General features: G+C 42.6%; 1 protein-coding gene across 2 annotated transcripts in view; it reads left to right on the top strand.

Moving 5' to 3' along the window:
- Positions 1 to 6,545: 6,545 nt before the first annotated feature.
- ROBO1 (roundabout guidance receptor 1) overlaps positions 6,546 to 22,467 on the top strand; it is a 591,421-nt gene continuing 575,499 nt past the window's right edge. For both annotated transcript variants that reach the window (XM_083735868.1, XM_083735867.1), the window contains exon 1: positions 6,546 to 6,827. The gene's annotated coding sequence lies outside the window, so the exon portion shown is untranslated. The remainder of the gene's footprint in view (positions 6,828 to 22,467) is intronic.

Below are 22,467 nucleotides of genomic sequence, written 5' to 3'. Positions count from 1 at the left end.
ACATTTTCAAACATATCTAAGGCTTTATAGTTTCATGAAAAATGACAATATAATTTCTTTCTAACTGGCCACACTATTTTGCTTTTACAGTGATGAGTACAGTGTTGTATCTGATTAGCAATCAGTGACTGGAGATAAAATTTAGCAGACATCATTTTTACAATAGAGGTAATCAATACAAATGAAATATTATCATTTTTTCTACCATTACTAATCTTACCACATATGTAGCAGGCATAGACTCAAGACTCAAATCTTGGAAATAATATTCAAATTCCATTGTAAGGTTCAAAATGAACAGAAAATTTGATTTATGAAGAAAACTACTTTCGTCAGAGATTTTGAATAGCAACCTTCCCAATACCTGAATTGTTTTATTCCATAATCCATTTTATCTTACTAGCCCATTAACAATGCAATCCTATGCATGTCTACTCAGAAATGTTCCACACTAGGTTCAATGGAGCTTACTCCCAGGTTAAGTGTGTATATGGCAGGGATAAGAAACAGCTTTCAGCCTGAGGGTCACTTTCCCTTCTGGGCATCCTTCAAAGGGCCACATGTCAGAGTCATAAGTGGGCAAGCAATGAATGTGAATTTTACCTTTACTTAGTAAGTTGATCTCTGTCTACACACACAAACCTACCTCTCCATACTTCACCCAGGAAAACGAGAAGCATTATCAGAGTTCAAGGACACATTCAAGAGGCAAGAATACTCAAGAAAGCTGCAAATCAGGACGTATATGGGGTGTGGGCTGGGAAGAGGGAATGTGACCTGGATCCCAAGGGCCAGATAGAGAGATAGAGAGATCTAAAGAGCTGCATTTGGGTCTCAAAGTCCCCCCCCCATCCCTGGTGTATGGGACTGAGCCCATACTGCAGTCCTTTCAGTATTCAATACAATGGGAATAATGAGCATGTTCCATATAAATTCGCTGTTCTGTAGGGGTTTTTTTTGTTTTTGTCTTATGAGGACCATAGCTGAAACCCAGAATGTACCAGTCCCCATACAGCAACTTCTAGTATGGCTGTAGTATGTAGGGTGTGTTGAATTTTTAAACTTTCAAATCCCAGAAATGAGGGGGCTGGCAGTGGTGAGCAGAGAGCTTCATGACAAAGCCACCCAGCACACCACTCTGCAGGTACAGCTAGATAAACTGTGCAAATAGCAGTTCACCAGGAACTCTAAAAAAGAGATTTACACTTGGCAGTTGCTCAGGCAAGGGACCTTGATGCTCAGCTGCACTCCAAAAAGGTTGAATTGGTAACATCCTTGTGTGGAAAACAAAGCCTCAAGAAAGATTTTCAAGAGTCAGAGTAACAAAACATCTCTCTCAAGAAAAAGATGAGTGATTCCAAAAGACAATGAGGAGAACAGATATGGAAAACAAAATGAAAACTCAAAAGGAACAAAATGACATTTCTAAAGAACCTTCATGATGATGAGCTAAAGAACAAGAAGCAAAATTACAAGAGCAGGACACAGTTTCACCATCACTAGGAATTTGAGAGTAAACTTTTGAATGCTTTCAAAGAGCTCAGAAAGGAACAACAACAGGTTCAGGAATATGAATATCAGGTGGAGCAAAACTTCGATGCCAAAATGGAAAACATTCAGCTTTCTGTGGCAAAGCAGAATGATATTGCCAATTCTGCTCAGAAAGAACTTGGACAAAGAAAATTATGAGTTAATTCTCTGATGTCACAAAATGCTACATTGGAAGCCAGGAAGGGAGATCTGGAGATTAGAATAAGGGAGCTGGAGAACACCATTGCCCATGGACGAGACTCATCAAAGTGTTACATAGCTGAAAAGGTAAATTGTAGAAATGCAGTGGCATATCCCTTGCAGATGACCATAGTGCATAGCAGTGCACTGCTATCCATAGCAGTGAACAGAGGAGAAATAACCATAGGGAGGAGCACTGAGAGAATAAACACCATGGCACATCTGCAGCAACACAACCAGGTGCCTTCCTCTGCCCCAGCTACAACAAAACATTGTTGAACGGTTTCTTTAAATATTAAGGTTCGTTATTGTTTCACAAGATGTGTATCTCTTTAAAGACCTGAGCAAATAACATGATCTAGTTTTACGGCTGTGAAGCAATATGGCAGATGCTGTTAGGTTGTGGTAATTAAGCTGTGTCAGCAATTGGGTATGGTATATAGGGAGCAGCATGCAGCTCTCTCAGTACCCTGGTGATTGGGTCATACTTATGGATATAATGTAATTTAGTGTAAAAGGAGTTTTTGTTTCAGTTACTTTTGTGTTTCTTGAATGTGTGGTCTCCCCAGCCCGCCTTCTGCAGTGCAACTAATGTCCAAAATAACCAACAAACATGTCTCTGGTGAAAAAAAGGAAGTGGACGCTTGCAAAACAGCAAGCCCACAATACACATTTCAGCATACTTCATATTCAGGAAATATTCTCATAAATAGAAGATATAGACAATGAAGTAAAATTAATCAAAATTAAAAACAAGTCTGTTCAGAACGAGTCACTAAGTGGTTGGCCGGTAAGAAGGCAGCATAGAAACCAGTCTGACATAATGTACCCATTTTTTTTACGCAATTTACCCTTAAGGTTGGTCAACTAGGTACAATCTAGGGTCTTGCAGAAAGTTTAAGCCCAGGTTATGGTGTACCTGTTGCTACAACTCTCAGTGTTACAACAGGTTTATTTTAATATGCTATTTTCCCTGCAAGGATTTATTTCAGATGGGTTTCTTCATCACCAAATATTTTAAAATAGTTATTTAATCTTAAATACTATTAATACCACTCTTCACCTCCAGTGTGTTAGCAGACCTAAATATATAATTTTGGTACTTATAAATATTCAGAAAGTTACATAGGAATAAGCTGGCTTTGAAATGTATGTGGGGCTCTATTTAATAGAGGGGTGATCTGCTGAACCACTTGCTTTATATTAAATACAGTTAATGATTGTTTTAGCAAGCCATAATATTATACTCTCTCTTATTTCAAAGAAATGAAGCAACCAAAAGAGTTGGGTGGGCATTCCTTATGCAAGTTTTATCATGCTGTATTTCAGCAAACTGTAGACCTCTCCACTTCTGTGTAACAAGATTTCTTAATAAAAAAAGCATAATATAATAATATCTAAACCCAAAAGTTTTAAACAACCCCAATGTTATTAAGCCACCAGTAATTTAAAACTATTCCTGCCCAATATAGAAAGTGTACTTTCACAATGCAGCAAAAGCACATCTGAGAGTGCATAAGAATCATGCAAAGGCCACTGGAAATAGGTAAGTCTACAAGGCTTTTTGAAAGGATTACAGACCTCATGAATCCCAACCAGCAGGCCCAATGGTCAAGAATGACAAATGTTGTAACACAATACATCAGGAGGGCACCAGGTTGGAGAAGGCTGCAATGCAGTACTCCTATTGCTGTTTGTTGCAAGGCAGCTGGGCTGTGTAGTCTTTGGAGTCCAGGAATGCCTGAGATTTGCCAGAGCTGAGAGAAATCATCTCAGTGCTTCCACAGTGCTGCAGGGTTCAGAAGAGTTGTGGACTGGGTCCTTCGCCTTTTACTGCACTGAAGCCAGGATAGAATTTTAAAATGCTATAAAACTGCAGTTGTAAATACACACAATCTCTCACTCTCTCACATTCTCTCTCTCTCTCTCTCTCTCTCTCTCTCTCTCTCTCTCTCCCCCACACACAGTCTGTCTTCAGTTGGATTTATCACTAAAATATTTTAAACTGATACTTTTCTTCCATTAACTTTGTATTCTTATTGATACTGTGCAATGTTTTACATGTTAAAGATCCAAAGATGGTTTTAAATCTTACCATTTATCAAGTCTAACTCATATTATGAAATCAGTGAACTAAAATGAAAATATAAAGTAAACCTAGTAATGAATGGCACATGATTATTTATGGCTGCTAAATTATGCATTATAAATTACTCTTTAACTTGTAGGCTAGTAATCACTTCACTTATTCATTTTGATAAATAATCCTATGAGATAAGTCAGGCTAGTCAAACATGAGGCACCCATACATTACACAGATGCCAGCTATGTACTGTAACCCTCACATGCTTTATAAACCTTCCGCTTTTGCAATATTTGGAAGTCTGGAAAAAGCTAGAAAATTATCAACCACCATGCAAACAGCAATATGTGGACTTGACTTTGCCAGGCCCAAATTATATGACTGCATACCACAGATAGGATACTTGAAACTAGATTATAAAGGCTTTTTGCACTTTATGCATGGCCCAGGCATAGCAGTGTTCATCCAGTGTTTACTTTGGTAAATGCAACATGAAAGGAGGAGATGACCATTTCCAAACACTTGAGGTCATGAAATGAAAACATGCTGATAAGCTGAGATTTCTCTCAGCTGCCTATCCATGACAAGTTTTTGCATATATGCATCTCCCCTTCACACTTTATGAATAATGTCTAACTCGGACATTGAAATCAATGGGCTTCAATGGGTTTACTCTGTGCCCGACTAACACAGCAGAGCACTCTGTTTAACATGGCAAACAGCAGTAATATGCTGTTTAAGAGAGCTTCCTTTAGCAGAGAACTTTCAGACTCATTCATTTGCTTCATCCCAACAGTAATCAGCGAGAGAAAAATTCTTATTTCCTATGTTATTGCAAGGGTAGTCAATGTGTTGCCCTCCAGACATATTTGGACTTTTGTTTCTATCAGTCCCAACCAACATGGCCAGTGTTCAGCGACAATAGCCCCTGTAATCCAAAACATCTGGAGGGCATCAGGTTGGCCACCGCCCTTTTATTACAATAGTTAGTCCTGTGAAAAATTAAGGGAAATGGCATTTATAAACAACAACACTTGTCCAAGTTAAAATAGTGAGTCATTGCCAGAGCAGGATTTTTTAATAGCCGCGTTTTCTAGACCAAGACTTATTTCAATTAGATTATCAACTTGAAATGATTGTTTGCTTCCAGAGGGGTAGTCATGTTAGTCTGTTGCAGCTCAAAAACAACAAAGATTTTTGTGGCACCTTAAAGACGAAGTGATATACAGTGCCACCTCGAGTTACAAACGCCTCAGGCTACAAACTCTGCTAACCTGGAAGACTTACCTTGAGTTGAGAACTTTGCCGCAGGATGAGAACTGAAATCGTGTGCTGCCGGCGCAGCAGCAACAAGAGGCCCCATTAGCGAAAGCACGCCTCTAGTTAAGAACAGTTTCAGGTTAAGAAGGGACCTCCAGAACAAATTAAGTTCGTAACTAGAGGTACCACTGTAATACACATTTCCATGTGATAATTTCTCAAACCAAACCAAGGAATCTGTTATAACTTAACACACAGTAACAATATTACCTTAAGAACAACTGGACAGTCGTTTTATCTAGCAGCTATGTGATTATTTGCACAGGAGTGTTTAGGCATTTAATCTATGGGTGCTTCCCACATTCCTTTTGCTTTTCACCACCCAGAAAACTTCACTTGACCTAAAGTGAAGCAAACACTAATGAGAAGGCATTTGAAACGAGTTCTTCTAATTAATACTTCAGTTTGGTAATGAGTCAATTTGGAAAACGACTGCTTTCTGCAAGAGGAAAATTTGGGTGTATTAGGAAAAATGAGTGCACCAACTGTTATACAAAACAGCACAGTGGCAAATGGGATCATGCATTAAGGTTACTGACTCCATCACAAAGCTACAATTCTTAGCAAAATGCCAAGCCCTGCAGCAGGAGCAGCAGCAGGCTTCAGTAACGCTGCATTTGAAGCTCTACCATCACCTTCTGACAGCGGTGCTGTGTGAGAGCACTTAAACTGTATTGTTGAGGGCAAAGTGGGAGCAACACTACTGATCATCTTTTTACACTTCTTGACATTTTTGGCCAAGACCAGGAGAAATGTGTGGGAGCACCAGGTAGAAGTAATTTTTCCAACAAGGGAAAAGAGAACTGGAGCCCCGCTGCTCTTCTTTCTTTGCCAGGGACCGGATCCCATAAAACTGTTACTCCACTGGTGCAAGCCAGCTGTCATTGCTTCAATGGTCTCTTTCTGGCAGTTTGGTACCTCCAGAAGCTTTGCTTTGAAGAAGAAGAAAAAGGAAGTCCTCTCGCTCAGAATCACTAGAGCTCAGTTTTAAATGTGCTTAAGGCTCGGGGGAGCCAAGGAGTAATTTGGAGAGTGAATCCAAGATCTTTCCATGAACCCTCCGCTACCCATCTGAGCATTCTTCGCAAAAGTTGTTAGTTTTAGCCTCTCACCCCTTTCCCCGCAACAATCCAGCACAAGGCAGCTGAAAACGGGAAAGGTGTGCACTGCCTTCTCCGGCATCTCTGCTGAATGTGGGTTTTATTCTGTTAAATCTCAGCAACACGTACCACCACAGCAGAGGTAACGAATCAATTCCAGGAGGGTTGCCCCCCCTCCTTCGCCTCTCGTCTCCCCCTCCTCCCATTCATGGCTCGGCTCCTCCAAAGCCGCTTGCAAATTGCTGCTTTGTAGTTTCCCTGCGATGGAGCAGTAGGACCCAGGGGCCTGCCTCAGCCACCAATAGAAGCTCATACTTGGATCTATTTGTATGCAATGCCTTCTGCTCTGCGCATTAATGGTAATACAGATAACGGGTCTGAAAGAATTCTCTTCTGAAGAAGGATTTGGTTTTCCGGAGTCCTGATACTGGGGAAGAGATCCAGTTTCATCCCTCTTTTCGAGTGAAAAGTCCTCTTGAATAGCTTGCCTGCTTGAACTCAACAGAAGGTCTCTGTATATGTTAAGGAAAGTTGCAAGGATTCTTTGAATCATGGAGCTGCTAGTTTTCTGACATCTTCCTTATCTCAGAGGGGTAAGTGCCTCAAGTTAACTAACCGATGGATTTTTACCCGTCCACAAGTGTCATGTTTTCTTTCCTTTTTAAAAAAAGAGGGGGCGAGGGAGGGAAGCGATGCTGTATTGCAGTTATTCTGGATTTGAAACGGACAGGGTTCGTTTTAGGTGGTGCATCTTTTTAGAGTGTTTCTTTTCTTTTTTAAAAAGCAACTGGCAGAGCAATTAAAAGATGAAATCCCAATGCCAATCTAACAAGTTTCTCTGATGCTCCCTTTATTGTCTGCTAAAGTTCTCGGATTAGGAAGGGTAGGACTGCTACCAGGGCTAAGGAAGAAGTTGGAAAGCATCCCGGGCATGGGTTCAAAGGCACACGCTCTTTCTCTCTCTAAAGAGCAATTTTCACGTTGCATGGAGCAGCACAGCAAAAAAGGGGGGAGCCGTCCCTCCCCCACCCCCCGCGCCTTGATTTATAGACTCGGTTGGGCTTGGAAAAGCAACTTTACAGAGTGATCATTTTTTTCTCTAGTAGAGCTTATTTGGTGGTGCAGGCAGGGACTTCCTGCTGCTGCTGTTTCTGAAGTGGGGTCTCGCTGTAGTACTTTGCAAATGCAGTTTTGAGTGTACGTGTCTCTCCATCCCCTTCTACCTTCCCTTGGCTTCCTCTTTACGGAGAGGGGGAGTGAGAATACCGTGCATACTGAATGCCCTGCAAACTCTCCTCTCCCCAGCACTATATTCAGTTTGCGAAGGAAAGAAATTAACCCTTTAAGAACGTTTCACCTAACAGAAGATTTGTTCCTCCTCCCTTTCCTTCATAACCCCGGATTTTGTCTAAGAGTCAACCCCCTACACCCCCAAGGTAGCTGGGGAAAGCATACTGCAGGTGGGGGAGCCGTGCAGCGTCTGCATTATGGATGAAAGGCTCCCTACTGCCGCTGCTGCGAGTAACTTCCCCCTCTTCCCTCTTCCCTCTCCCTCTCTCTCTGCGAAGGACAGGGCGGCTACGGGGCGTGGAGTAGGACTGCGCCGAGAGGCGCTCTGCTGCGGCCGCCTCCGCCTAACACAATGGAAAGAGCCCCCTATAGGCTGGCGCCTGGCTACTGGATGGAAAGTGTGCGCGAGGCAGAGAGAAAGAGAGAGATTGGGGAGGGAGCTCGCCTGGTGGGCTGCTGCTGCCGCAGCTGCTTGTGCTGCTGCTGCTGCAGTCAGTTGCCGCAGCGGTCAGTGCACGGTCTCTTCTGTCCGCTCACACACTCCCCCCCCCCCTGCTGCGGCCACGACCTCTTTATTATTCGGGGGACGCAGGGAAAGAAATAGTTATATTGGTGGGACTCAGAGAATGACGGGGCTGGGTGGGGGCAGAGGCAGAGAGACACTCTGACTGACGCGCTCTCGAAAGGCAAAGGAATGTGTGTGGCCACTCAGGGCTTACCCTTTTCAGCCTCCTTCCCGCCTCGTCCGCAATCCTCGAGTGGGGAGAGAAAGGTAAATACATTGGCGCCCGCTTCGTTTTTTTCCCGCGTGATCCCCTCCCGCTCCTCTCAGGTAAGTCCGTTTCCCCTGCTGGCGAGGGCTGCAGAGAACCGCTGAGGCGATGCAGCCCACGTTGTCTAAGGCTGCAGTTCGAACCGCGCTTTCCTTTGAGTCCCACTGAACGCTGTGGGGCTTCCTTCAGTGTATACAGGGTTGCGCTGTAGAACTATGTAATCCTAAACATGCATTTTTAATAATAATAATAATAATAATAATAATAATAATAATAATAATAATAATAATAAATAATAATAATATAATTATTTATTACATTTATATACTGCCCTTCCATCATGAGCTATTAGGGTGGCTCACAGGATAAAATACAAGGTAAAAAGCACAATAGTTAAAACAAAAACAACTGGAGAAGGCTGCCTGTTGGTTCAATAAATGCATACTCTCCCAACTTTTTATGCCACCAAAGAGGGACACCCCCCACACACCATGCCACTACTAAACCCTGCCACCAGCTCCCCCACCCCACCCCAACCCCTTCTTCTTACCTTTGTTGGCTCTTTTCCTGCCACCATTGTTGCCTCAGCCGCCACCAGGAAGCTCAGTGCTGCTGTGGGGCCCGCCAGGTCGCTGCCACTGCGAGGTCTGCCAGGTTGCCCATGAGTACAGAGTCCAAGCATGGATGTGTAACAAAGCTACTGAAGGCATTTTGCTGCCTGTGGTGGGTCAGCGCCAAACCCACCCAACTCAATGTTCATGCTGCTCAAGGTTGGTGAAGTTATCCTGACGCCTGAGGTGGAAAATCCAACAAGTGCCTCTCTGCCAGTAATAGTTGAATAGGTATAATAAACCAGATAACTGCTGTCGGGGTTAAATTCCAGACCCCCACACTCATAAGTGAAATAGTATAGAAAGTGGGGAACACCATTTGCAAAGTTTCTCCTGCTGTCTGGCTCCTCCCCCTTTCCCTCCACACAACTACAGTTGAAGCTCTGGCGCTGACAGGAGGCTGTGAGAAAGTAGTTGTGGTGGTGCTACCTCTCATAGTGCTCAACCACAGGCTACCTGGTGGCATCCCACTGGTATACATGATTCCACATCTTACAGCATAGTCCATTAGGCCAACAGGTCCAAAGTCCGGTCAGACTAGGCTCCTACCTCTGCAGCTGATCTAGGGGTCAGGGCACCTGGAGGTCAGTCCCACACAAACACAGTCCCAAAGAGCTGCCTGGGACATCCAAGCCATGGTCCACCCAAGGTGGGAAGCTGAGCAGACATATCACCTCAACTCTACATGCTGATTGTAGCATTTGGGCTTCATGAGGCATGTGAGCCTCACCTGCTCCAAGCCTACTCCAGCTGAGGAATCACACACTTCTTCCCAGAGCTAACAAGTCCCACCTGGCCAGCTAATGAGCTGGACTATGGGCCCTTGCCCATCTCAGCATCCTGGAGCACCCTGCCAGCTGCTTCCTACACCTCAGAGCCTGCCATGTGAGACAGGTCCTTGTGCGCTGGATCCTGATTTCCTCAACATCCTCCTTCACTTTGTGAGTACTTTCTACACAACCTCTCCTCCATCCCCAGCTTGCCCCCCTGTGTCTCAGTTACCCCTCACCAGGATCCTCTTCCTCCTTTTCCTCCTCCCTGTAGTTCTGCCAGTTCATGACACTTGTGGCAGCTGTTAGGCAGGGAGGTTCAGCAGCCCACACAAAGCCCCGTTGTGCCTCAGGTATCTTTCAGGTTTCTTCTCTGTCACTCATGTCCTCTTTGGGCTCTGGGGAGAGTCTGCACCTGAATCACCAGGACTCTCCAGCTATCTCCCACCATTTCCTTGTATGATTCTATTTATTTAATAATCTCCCAGCACTGTGCATATTCACAGTTGCATGCAAGCAGAACACACATACGGGTGTGCGCGCGCCTGTATTTGTATATGATAATAACAGATTTTTAGAAAGGAATTCAAACTTAAGCTCTGTGTCATGGAAAGTGATCCGAATTCATAAGCATGGTTTCAGAAATAGGATTTCAATGTTACTTTTATGGCAGGGAGCTGAATTGTTTCTGAGAAAGTGAACTCATTGACATGTGTAGCCATTACTATTTTGTGGACTCACCCATATTTGTGAGCTGTGAATGTTGAAAACATGGATGTTAAGAAGCTGCCTTATGCTGTGTCATGTTCTGGGTCTTGTTTTCTGTTGTCTGTTTTGACTGCTAGAAGCTCTCTAGGGTCTCAGGTGGATATTTAGTTAGGGATGATGCTTAGATGGCACCTGGAACCTTGTGTATGAAAAACATATGTTGTACAACTGAGCCTAGCTTCACTGAATCAAAAACACACACACTTTCCAGAAGGGGGTTAGTTCACTCAATTATGCCAAAGTATCTTATGGTTTAAAAATGCTCTATCCATTTTCATTACTATTATTAGTCAATTCATTTAATTAAAATGGTTCCACAGGAAGCATTCATTGTGGCTGCTTTGTACAGTTCATGTAGACTAATATATTGCAGAATAATGCACTTGCAATAAAACAGCTGCTAACAGATAATTTTTCAAAAGATGTTGATAATGATGTGTACTTGAATGTGTCAAGACATTAGTAGGTACCCCAAAACACCACACACATGAAGAAGCGGTTTTAGAACATGAGGAAAATACTGGAAAGTGTCTGCTAATACTTTATTTAAAGCAAGTTTGATATATTTTGTTGCATTGATTTGGTGTATCCTGATGCTTCTGCATTGGTTATGTTTAAAGAACAGACAGCAGCAATGTTAATATTTGAACTGGTCTCACATTAGTATAGTGTCACTGAATTCAGTGAATGCTTGCAAGTGTATCCTGGAATCGCTCAAAGGAATTCACCCTTCGCTCATCTGGCTGGGTTTCCCCAGCCACTCTGGGCGGCTTCCAACAGAATATTAAAATACAATAGTCTATTAAACATTAAAAGCTTCCCTAAACAGGGCTGCCTTCAGATGTCTTCTAAAAGTCTGGTAGTTGTTTTTCTCTTTGACATCTGGTGGGAGGGAGTTCCGCAGGGCGGGTGCCACTACCGAGAAGGCCCTCTGCCTGGTTCCCTGTAACTTGGCTTCTCACAGCGAGGGAACCGTCAGAAGGCCCTCGGCACTGGACCTCAGTGTCCAGGCAGAACGATGGGGGTGGAGACGCTCCTTCAGGTATACTGGACCAAGGCCGTCTAGAGCTTTAAAGGTCAGCACCAACACTTTGAATTGTGCTTCTACAAAAAAACTTGCTAAGCAGTGTTGGAAAGTGGTTTGGGGTTGGGTTCAGACTTCAAAAATATTTTTCTCATGTAGCCTGCGATACAGATCTCCTAGTCTCTGGATTGGATTCAGTAAAGGCATCATTCTTCTTGCTTCTCCTGGTTCAGCCAGCCTCCTGTGGCTGCCACCCCCAGAGTGACACTTGCACCACTCTACCAGCACATATCTACCACTTCCCAAATATGCCGACATGCAGGCGGCTTGCCAGTGGTATCCCTACTTGAAGAGCCCAGCAGAAGGCCCCAAAATGGAGCATTCCAGGGATGTGACTGAACCAGACCAGGACCCACTAGCCATCAAGTTGCTCTCCCAGCTGGTGCTGGCTGGTACAAGACATGACCTGAACCTAATTGCTGCTCCAGACTGAAGCTGGCACAGGGATCAGGCCCAATCTGCCTGTTCCCACCTTCCACTGCTGCTGCCATGAGTGGCCAAGCTGTAGATAGAGCAGTAGCTCCACTATTTCACAGAGCCTTGGCAGTGGCAGTAAGCAACATGAATTGTTCTGTCAGTTTCCAGCAAAAGGAAATCAAATGTTTAGTGCATCTGCACAAGCTTCTGGAACTTCTGAGGAGAATGCAGAATGTACACTGCTAATGAACTCGTGGGAGTTCATCCCTCGTAAGCCACAGTGTGAACAAGGGGCCTTTGGTGTTAGAACAGGTGATAATAATGTCTTCTCACTGGGGCTAGAGTTTCTGCTCAACCTGTCACTAAGAAAGGTGAAGGTTAAGCCCACTGGAAGGAGAGTGGATTTTAACCAAAGAAACAACTTGTGGTGACATCTATTCAACCATTGTGTTGTTCATAGTGTAGTTGGTTTCTATCACAAGTCCCCCCCCTGCCCCCTGCTAATAGAACACATTTCTCTTAGTGCTGATATACTAGAGGTTATTCCGAGAAAATTGATTGCATTTTGCCTTATAGTCCTGGATAGCTGCTTCCAGAGATTTCATATGAGTGCTGTATAGCATAACAGAACCCTGTGGGTTTTTATAACACAAGCAGCCAAACAGAGATCCACCAATGCTTCCCTCTGGTAATGGTATTGGAGAAAGGAGTGGAACCACCACCAAATGATGTCCCAGTTTGTAATCAATGGTATCAAAAGCTGCTGAAAGATTGAGTTGGGTCAACAGGGTGGCTCTTGACCTTTCTTTTTCTGATAAAGTTCATCAGTAAGGACAACTAAAGCTGTTTCATTGCCAAAATACAGCTTGGAAGTCGAATTGAAATTCTGTACAGTATCTCCTAAATTAGTAAGCAATCACAATGATTGTTGACACAGTCAGCCAAAACAAAGTGGATTTATCTGAAAAATAGCAGACACCTATATAGTGGGGACTTTGCAGGTCTCTGTTCCTGGGAGGAACAGCTTTCAGCTGAAAGTATCTAGGTAGAAATGCACAGATGAGTGTGATTGGTTGGGTGCAAAAATGTCACACTTAGCAGCCTTTCTGACTAGTTCACTGTCAATTACCCTAAAGTCTGCAGGGTGCTTGCAAGGGGAAAAGAGGAAAGGTCACCTATAGGCTGCACTCATCCCACTCCATTCTCATTATCTATGGCTCCTAAAGCTTCCATAGGAATACCAGAATGTAAGACTTCAAATCTCACTGAACAGCATTGTTGCAGTACATTCTGAGTTGGCAGGATTACGCTGGCAGGGAAGAAGTGAGTGGTGGAGGAAGAATGCTCTGTGTTTTTATGCTGTTTTCTCAGCTGTCATTAAAAAAAGAAATCCTCCCCATTGGAAACAATAGGAAGGGAATGGAGCCATACCCATTCCAGAGTATGGCTAAATTCACTCTCCCAACTAATACAGCCACTTGTATGCTGTGACATGCTCCCTTTGGGGTTTAACCAACATTACTTGGGGCAGTGTTTCAGAGCAGCCAGCTGTGGTAGAGAAAGATGCTCTTAAATCATGAATCTGATCTTGCCTATGGTCCCTGGAATGTCCTCCCAGGGACCATAGGACTAAACCCTAAAATAAGTTCTGAAGTCCTATTCCAAATATCTCCTGAATCATGAATTCACTGGGTTTAAGCATATGACTTTCTGTCTTAGCATACAAGAGGTAAACTGTACTACTGTCACATTGATGTTTTAGGGAGACTGTGCTGGTATCTAAAGGTCAAAATGTAAGTGTGAAAATATTTGATTATATTAAAAGTGCTACCTAAAGTAAAAAAAGAAGAAGCCAACAGCATGTTTAGCAGTTGTAGGATTGTACACTAGTTTTTAAAAAGGTGCTGGTGATTTTAAAAAAAAGGACACAAATTTATGTAATTAGAACTGGAAGAACAGTTGTGAAATCATCGTGTTATCTATACTGACGTAAATGAAAAATCTTTGACTAAATTATTCCACTTTTCCAAATTTGGAACATGAATAAATGTGGCAGTCAATTACTTTGGCAGCATTTCCTAGTCTGTACCAGAGGTGTTATTGATTGGTTTCAATTAATGTATGCCAGCAAGTAAATTAACATAGCACCTGAGGCATAATTCTCTAGTGGATCATGTACACTGACTTTTCACCATTCCTGCTGTTTTGACTCCTGTTGAGAATATTGCTAGGAGGTATTGTGTTTTTAGTCTGGACGTGAACATTACCCATGGCTGTAATGACAGGTCATTTGCAGCAAACCCATGTTTCACTGCAGACTTGTCTCTTTAAGTGACAACTTATCAATGGTAATTCAATTAGTCTTAAAGAGTCTGATATACATTTTACTTTCTGTGGTGCCAACTTTATTTTTGCATTTCTAATTCCACTGTAATTTGGATTTTTCTACACACGCAAACAGACATACATTTTCATGTATACCAAGAAAAAAGTAAATAGTACATTATTATAATGCAAATACTATATTTGATATCTTTGCTCTTGATTTGTCCCTTAATCATGTGATCCATTGTGAAATGTTGAAGGGATAGCTTAACAGCATGAATTTTCTTTAAGCATTGGTATGATTTACAACTGCAAGCTCCTTTAGTACCCTTGGGTGCAGCTCATCAGGCCCTAGAGATCTGAATTCAAGTAGCTAGGTGTTCCCTTACTAACTCCCTTCCTATCTTGGGCTACAGCTTCCTCCTTGCATTGTTTATTCTGATATCCAGGTTCACCACTGCTTTCCTTTTGGGTGATGACGGAGGCAAATTAGGTGTTGAGCAGTTGTGCATTGTCTTTGTCACCCAATAGCATTTCTCTATCTTCTCCACACTACTTGCTTGTTTTTCCTCTTGCTTCGAACATAGCACAAAAATACAATATTTGCCTAGCACTGGAGAGTGCCAAGGAAGACACCATAAGGAGAACATTCCAAAGCCAGGGGGTCGCTGCTGAAAAGGTGTTTTCCTCAGTATCTACCTGTTTGTGTGTTTGCATTTGCCCTTTCTCTAGCCAAGCATTTAAACTTGGTATGTAGTGTTCTAAAATCCTTCCAACACTTTTATTTATTGTGATGTTAGGCACTGGTAAAGAATTGGTGTAGTATTTGGGACAAGATGATGAAGAGTTGCTCTTTGCTACAATAAGCGACCACTCATAATTTTACTCTCCCTACCTTATCATGACAGGTAACTTTGACTGAAAGCATTGCCCTAAAAGTATTGAGTCAGCACTGCAAGAACTAATATAGCAGTGTGTGCTGTGACAGGGTGAAAATCTCTGCATGGATGTGCTGATGCTCATGATATTTCAGATGGAAAATATGTCATTTTAGATGTATCTTCTCTTCCATCCCTCTTTTCCAAGAACCAGTCCCATTGATTGGTTTAAAGTTGTAGGACTAACTTCAAATGGTGATAAAGGCACATGTTCCACATGCAGAAGGTCCCAGGTTCAATACTTGGCATCTCCAGACATGGGAATGTCCCCTGCTTGAAATCTACTTTCTGTATTTCTTGCCGTTTTTCTACTTTCCTTAAAATAAGTAAGTGAAATTATTAGAAGTTACTAGAGTGGCCACCAGATATTTTTCCAGTTTTGATTTCCGGATAGAATGAGCAGTATTTTAGTTAAGCCAAATTTAAAGGTAAAGGTAAAGGTAAAGGTACCCCTGCCCGTACGGGCCAGTCTAGACAGACTCTGGGGTTGTGCGCCCATCTCACTTAAGAGGCCAGGGGCCAGCGCTGTCCGGAGACACTTCCGGGTCACGTGGCCAGCGTGACATCGCTGCTCTGGCGAGCCAGAGCCGCACACGGAAACGCCGTTTACCTTCCCGCTGGTAAGCGGTCCCTATTTATCTACTTGCACCCGGAGGTGCTTTCCAACTGCTAGGTTGGCAGGCGCTGGGACCGAGCAGCGGGAGCGCACCCCGCCGCAGGGATTCGAACCGCCGACCTTTCGATCGGCAAGTCCTAGGCGCTGAGGCTTTAACCCACAGCGCCACCTGCATCCCCAAGCAAATTTAGCAACAAGCAAATCAGATAGAAACTGGAAATTGTGTATTGATTTCACCCCCACCCTTAATTCTGCTCAGTTTCATTCATTCTCTTGGCTGCTGGTTTTATGAAATATCCAAGGAAGTTAATTGTAAGCTTCATCTTGGTGTTCAGGCAACAGATTAAACCCCCCATTTCCAAATGGGTTTTAAATCAATTGTGCTTTTTTAGCTGCGGCATTTTAGATTTTATTCATTTTTCTCCATTTTTAAGATTTTATTGTGAACTGCTGAGACAGGGCTGCTGTGAGCAGTATATAATTAGTAAATATATGCCACATATGTGAGTCCACCTGTCAGAAAATATGCATTGATTTTTGCATTTTGGCAAGGTATGCTGTCAAAATGGAGAAACAAATTTTGGAACTGCTAGAAGTATAAGTTTTAGCTTAACTCTATTATTCATCCAAGACTAATGCTTCTTACTGTGAAGTTCTAAGCATGTCTACACAGAAATAAGCCCCATTGAGTATAATCTAATATATAAGTACATGCATAGGACTGTTGCCCAAATGTAGCTTTTAGTTGCTCTGTCAAGAACTGTTGAAGATTTATATCCTACATTTTTGATATAAAATGTATGTGTTGGTTTTATAAAAAAACCTGAATGTGGTTTTCTTAACTGAGTTCTAAACTATGCTGTGTCTTTAGAAACATTACAACATGTTTAAAATCATATCCAGATCATAACTGCCATTATGGGAAAATTATTATCCCTAAAGAATTTATTCCACAGTAGAAAGAAATGATGAACCAAACACAGCAAGAAAAGAAAAGAAAATACTGACTGCAATCGTGACTGATGTATGATTACATAGCTTTAATGGGACAAATGGCAAGAAAAATGACAAAGTGTAGTGACATCCCATTTGTGTCTGCTTCAAATAATACCTGGATACGCTAATGTTATGTTTTATGGTTATTTATCCCCTGACACTATTTAACACCACCCACCACCAATTTTCAAGACAAATGTGTTAAAAGCATTTTTATTTCCCTGCTATGAAAATGTGCTTTTTATAAATTTAGTTCCCAGGTCAATGGGAAGAAACTAAGATTTTGTAGCTTTTGAAAGGCCCATATTATTTACAGGGTTTAAAATGTCATAAAGCAGCTTGAAGCACTATAGGGAATCTTCAGTAATTGGAAAAATGTTTTCATACTAATGTTTGGATTGCTGGAATGTGGGCTATTGGTACGTTTGGTGATAATAAACATGTATTTGCTTAAGTATTATTTCAGCATTGGCTTTTTAAAAAGGTACTTTGGTCAGTGTGCATAATGACATTTTAATGCACTTAAGGCATAGGCATCCTCCCTAATTACAGCTTATAGTTTGAACAGAATGTTAAGAGAGCAACTAGGTTTCAAGAAAATATGAGGAAAATGTGGAACACATTCAGTATAGTTCTGTCTGCTGAAGCCAAACTATCACTAGCATGGCATCATTTCTGAGACCTTGATTCATTCTAAATTTTTACCTTGGTGTATAAAGGTTCCTTATGACAACATAAATGGAGTCACTTATAATGGACTACAAATTGTTTTCTTTTATATCTTTGAGTTTACATTTGTTAGAATGAACTCTGGCAAAGTTACAGTGTTGAATTTCAGACGACCGTATTTTTCGCCCTATAGGACGCACTTTTTCCCCTCCAAAAATGAAGGGGAAATGTATGTGCGTCCTATGGGGCAAATGCAGGCTTTCGCTGAAGCCTGGAGAGCAAGAGGGGTCGGTGTGCACCGGCCCCTCTAGCTCTCCAGGCTTCAGGAAGCTATCCCCCCAGCCCAGCAAGCTTCAGGAGCAATGGCGAGGTTGCGCGCAACCTCGCCATCACTCTCGGACCCGTTCTGGGGGCTGGGGTCGGGGGGAGCTTGGGCTTCCCCCGTCCCCAGCCCCGCAAGCTCCAGAAGCGATGGCGAAGCTGCGCACAACTTCGCCATCGCTCTCGGACCTGTTCTGGGGGCTGGGGTCGGGGGAAGCTCGGGCTTCCCCTGCCCCCAGCCCCACAAGCTCCGGGAGCGATGGCAAGGTTGCGCAACCTCGCCTTCGCTCCCGGACCCCCAGCCCCGAGGCTAAAAACGAAGCCAGGACAGCGAGTGGGATCCATCCTGCTCGCTGTCATGGCTTCTTTGCTCTTTGGGGCTGGGGAGGGGGGAAATAATTTTTTTCCCTTTATTTCCCCCCCCCAAAAAAAATAAGTGTGTCCTATGGGCCGGTGTGCCCTATAGGGCAAAAAATACGGTAATTAAAAGTCCATCTAAACTAAACAGTCTACATGACATGATGGAAAGTAAAAAGTTAAAGAGCCAGGCATATCTCCTGTCGATGAAAGTTCCATATCTGGGATGTGGCCAGGTATTTTCATGCATCCTAGCTAAGCTTGCATCAGCTTGTGTTGGCACAGAAAAGTTCCTCTTCATCATGTCAGGTGCATAATTGGTGTCTAATTATGTTATAATGATAAATCACAAGACAATCATAAACTTATTACTAGGAAGTCAAATAATATAGATATCATTCTTCTAGGAGCATTTTTTTTATTTGTATGGTTTTTATCAAAGTATGATGGATACTTACTATATGAGGTTAGACCATTTAGCTTGGGAAACCCAAGTGCAAATTTCTACTTGCTATAAGATTTACCTTGACAAAAATTGCTGTATCTAATTATAATGAGGCTTTTTTGTTTGTTTTTTTAAGAGAAAATGTTCAGAGAAGCTGTGCTGGCCAGACAATAAAACTAGTGATTGAATCAAACAGCATAAGCTAGTTAATACTTCTGTCATCTTCAACTGCAACCTAACGTTAATATGGGTTCTGTGGTGTGAAGGAGGTGGATAGAGAAAAGTATTTCTCCCACTCTTAAAATACTAGGACTTTGGTTTTCCCCATGAAATTGACTGGCAGTAGATTCAGGACAGATAACATAAAGTATTTCCTCACACAATGCATGATTTATTAATTCTGATAATGCCACATAATGTGTATTACCCAAATTAATAATAGGTCTATTAGTAAAGAGTGCTATGTGTAGGGCTGTTTTGCTCCCCATTTGCAATGCCATTTGTAGTGGCTAAATTGGGGAGGAACCCAATTTTTGAAGGGGCTGTGAAAATTTCAACATTGTTTAGGTGAAAAAAATCACAGCCTTCCTACCCATTCATCTAAACAAATGTTGCTGGATTCCAGCCTCCATCATCCCTGACCACTGGCCATGCTGGCTGGGACTGATAGTAGAAACATCTGCAGGGATCATCTTAGCTACCTTGATAAAGTGTTTCTATTCTGCACCTAACATCTCAGTGCTGTTTGCACACATTCTATGGAAAGTGCAGTTAGAGTAAGTCAGCAAGTACAAACCATTAATACCAGACTAGCTGGCTAGGTGGGTAATTAGCTAGCTAACTAGTCAATACAGTGGTACCTTGGGTTACGTATGCTTCAGATTGCATACGCTTCAGGTTACAGACTCCACAAACCCAGAAATAGTGCTTCAGGTTAAGAACTTTGCTTCAAGATGAGAACAGAAATTGTGCTCCGGTGGCGCGGCGGCAGCAGGAGGCCCCATTAGCTAAAGTGGTCTTCAGGTTAAGAACAGTTTCAGGTTAATTACGGACCTCCGGAACGAATTAAGTACCTAACCCGAGGTACCACTGTATGTTGCTTTCCATAAGCCTCACTCCCAACACAGACACATTGAGATCCCATAATTCTCAGACTTCTTAAAGATTTCTGCCATTTTCAAAGACCACTTCTGGACTGTCACTATTCGGCAGGTGGGATTCAATCACATATTGACAAATTCAGGTTGGACAATTAAAGTACATTTGGCACTCTTGTTGAACAAACCTATTCCCCTCCCTACAAAAAACTTAAATGGGAGCATGTACTGCAGTTGGAAGCAACATCATCTAAGCTCCCTGCAATTAAATCAGAATAAATGTTCAATAAACAGGTTGTCTGGAAGCAACTAAACGGAACAGTGAAATAGAGAAGCATGTCTGTTTATTTTAAAAACCCTGTGTTTTGGAAAGGCATACAATTTAAAAATCATTACAGAAGACAACGTTAACACTATTTTAGATTGCTCATTAGCCATCAATGATCATTTAATCAATACTGGCCAGATGGAAGTGACATCAAAATTGCATATCTAGTAATGTAGGTGGAGTATTGACATTTAAACAAATGCTTTAAAACAATGTGATTACTCTTCTAGATTGTATAGTAAGAATACCTGTGTGTTTGAACTTTTTAAAAAGTAAACTGATGAACTGTTTTCAGAGATACTATAGAAAAATAGGACTGAGGGATTTGTTACCTGGCTCAGGTACTTGTTACTTGAGCCAAAGTATCGCTCAAGTATTTCATTCAGGTGTGGGGAATTTAGGTTCACATTTCTGCTTGGCTATGAAGTTCACTGGATAGCCCATGGTGTTAGAGGGGTTTTTTCTTCTGGTGGCAGATGACAGAATCACGAGACCGGTGTAAAACACTTATTACAGCTATACAAAAACAACAAACAGGCAAATTCAAACTGCAACTTCTCCTTTTGTACTCATCACCAGCTGTACCTAATCAGTCTAGAAAACCACACTCAGAACTCACAGAAAAGGTTCTTAAAGTTACAGTCATCTTTTTTGTTTCTTTGCAGAATGACTCCTAACACAAGGTTTATTGTAAGACTTAAAACATTTAAAACTCATTGGTAGATGGGGAAAGGAATAACAATAATAATAATTTATACCCCACCCATCTGGCTGGGTTTCCTCAGCCACTCTGGGCAGCTTCCAACCAAATATTAAAAGCAATGCAGCATCAAACATTAAAAACTTCTCTAAACAGTTGTCTTTTAAAAGTAAAATAGTTGGTTATTGCCTTGACATCTGCTAGGAGGGCGTTCCACGGGGCAGGTGCCACTACTAAGAAGGCCCTCTGCCTGATTGCCTGTAACCTCACTTCTTGCAGTGAGGGAACCGCCAGAAGGCCCTTGGCGCAGGACCTCAGTGTCCTGGCTGGGCAATGGGGGTGGAGATGCTCATTCAGGTATACAGGACCAAGGCCGTTTAGGGCTTTAAAGGTCAGCACCAACACTTTGAATTGTGCTCAGAAACGTACTGGGAGCCAATAAAGATCTTTCAGGACTGGTGTTATATGGTCTCGGTGGCCACTCCCAGTCACCAGTCTAGCTGCCGCATTCTGGATTATTGCAGTTTCCAAGTCGCCTTTAAAGGTAGCCCCACATAGCAGACTATTGCAGTAGTCCAAGCGGGAAATAACTAGTGCATGTACCACTCTGGCAAGACAGTCTGCGAGCAGGTAGGGTCTTGGCCTGCTTACCAGATGGAGCTGGTAGACAGCTGCCCTAGACACAGAATTGACCTGTGCCTCCATGGATAGCTGTGAGTCCAAAATGACTCCCAGGCTGCGCACCCGGTTCTTCAGAGGCACAGTTACCCCATTCAGGATCAGGGAGTCCTCCATACCAGCCCACCCCCTGTCCCCCAAGAACAGTACTTCTGTCTTGTCACGATTCAACCTCAACCTGTTAGCCGCCATCCATCCTCCAACTGCCTCCTGACACTCACACAGGAAGAGATAATGCAGGTGTTTGTTCTAAATCATGGAATCATATTGCAGTTTAGTGTTTTGTTTTTGAATATTTACTCTTAATTGCTTTTGTGTAGCCATACTTAGGAATAAGAAATATAGGTAACTACATTGGGTCCTTGAGGGTGTTGCATCTCAAGGACTGTTGAATCTGAGTGGGTTCTGGGGAGTTTCTGGTTAACATGGGTGGTGTTTTGTCAATGTAGCCTAAAGAATCTGCGTCACAAGTAGACAACATCAGCACCCTGGTAAATTTCTAGGATGTGGGTGGTTGACAGACCCTGGTTCACCAGGTACCTGGGAGCAATGAATTAGATGGAGTGATGGCTGGGACATAACTGTCTCAAAACTCAAACTGCATCTTATTGAATGCAGGTGTGATGTTTTATAGCATAAGTAGCAGTAGTGTTGGCAACAGAAAATGCTTTTCTGCCACTGTTGCAGCTTCACAGTACTAACCATAGGAGTTACAAGCAACTTAGGACCTTGTGTAGCTTAGCCACCAGGGCATGTTCAAGAATCCTCTGAAATCTTGGAAGAATCTTTCTCATCCCCTGTGACAAAATTGGTTGTTACAGAACAGGCAAAATAGTAGGTGGCCAGAGAGTCTATATATATGCTTACAGTCAACTTGAATGAGAAATATACTCCACAGATTACAGAGGAGCTAACGCACACCCCTACTTCATAACAACCTGTACACTCAAAGCTTTGAACCTTTATAAGGCATGATATTAGAGCATTAAAACTAAATCGGCACTCAAACTTATACTTCCTTAGGACAAGGTTCCAGAACAGGTGCACCAC

The sequence above is a fragment of the Podarcis gaigeae genome (genome assembly GCF_964106915.1).
Source record: "Podarcis gaigeae genome assembly, chromosome: 4".
NCBI classification, from domain to species: Eukaryota; Metazoa; Chordata; class Lepidosauria; order Squamata; family Lacertidae; genus Podarcis; species Podarcis gaigeae.
The sequence above is the reverse complement of the archived record's forward strand: the minus strand, read 5'-3'. Positions and strand labels throughout refer to the sequence as shown.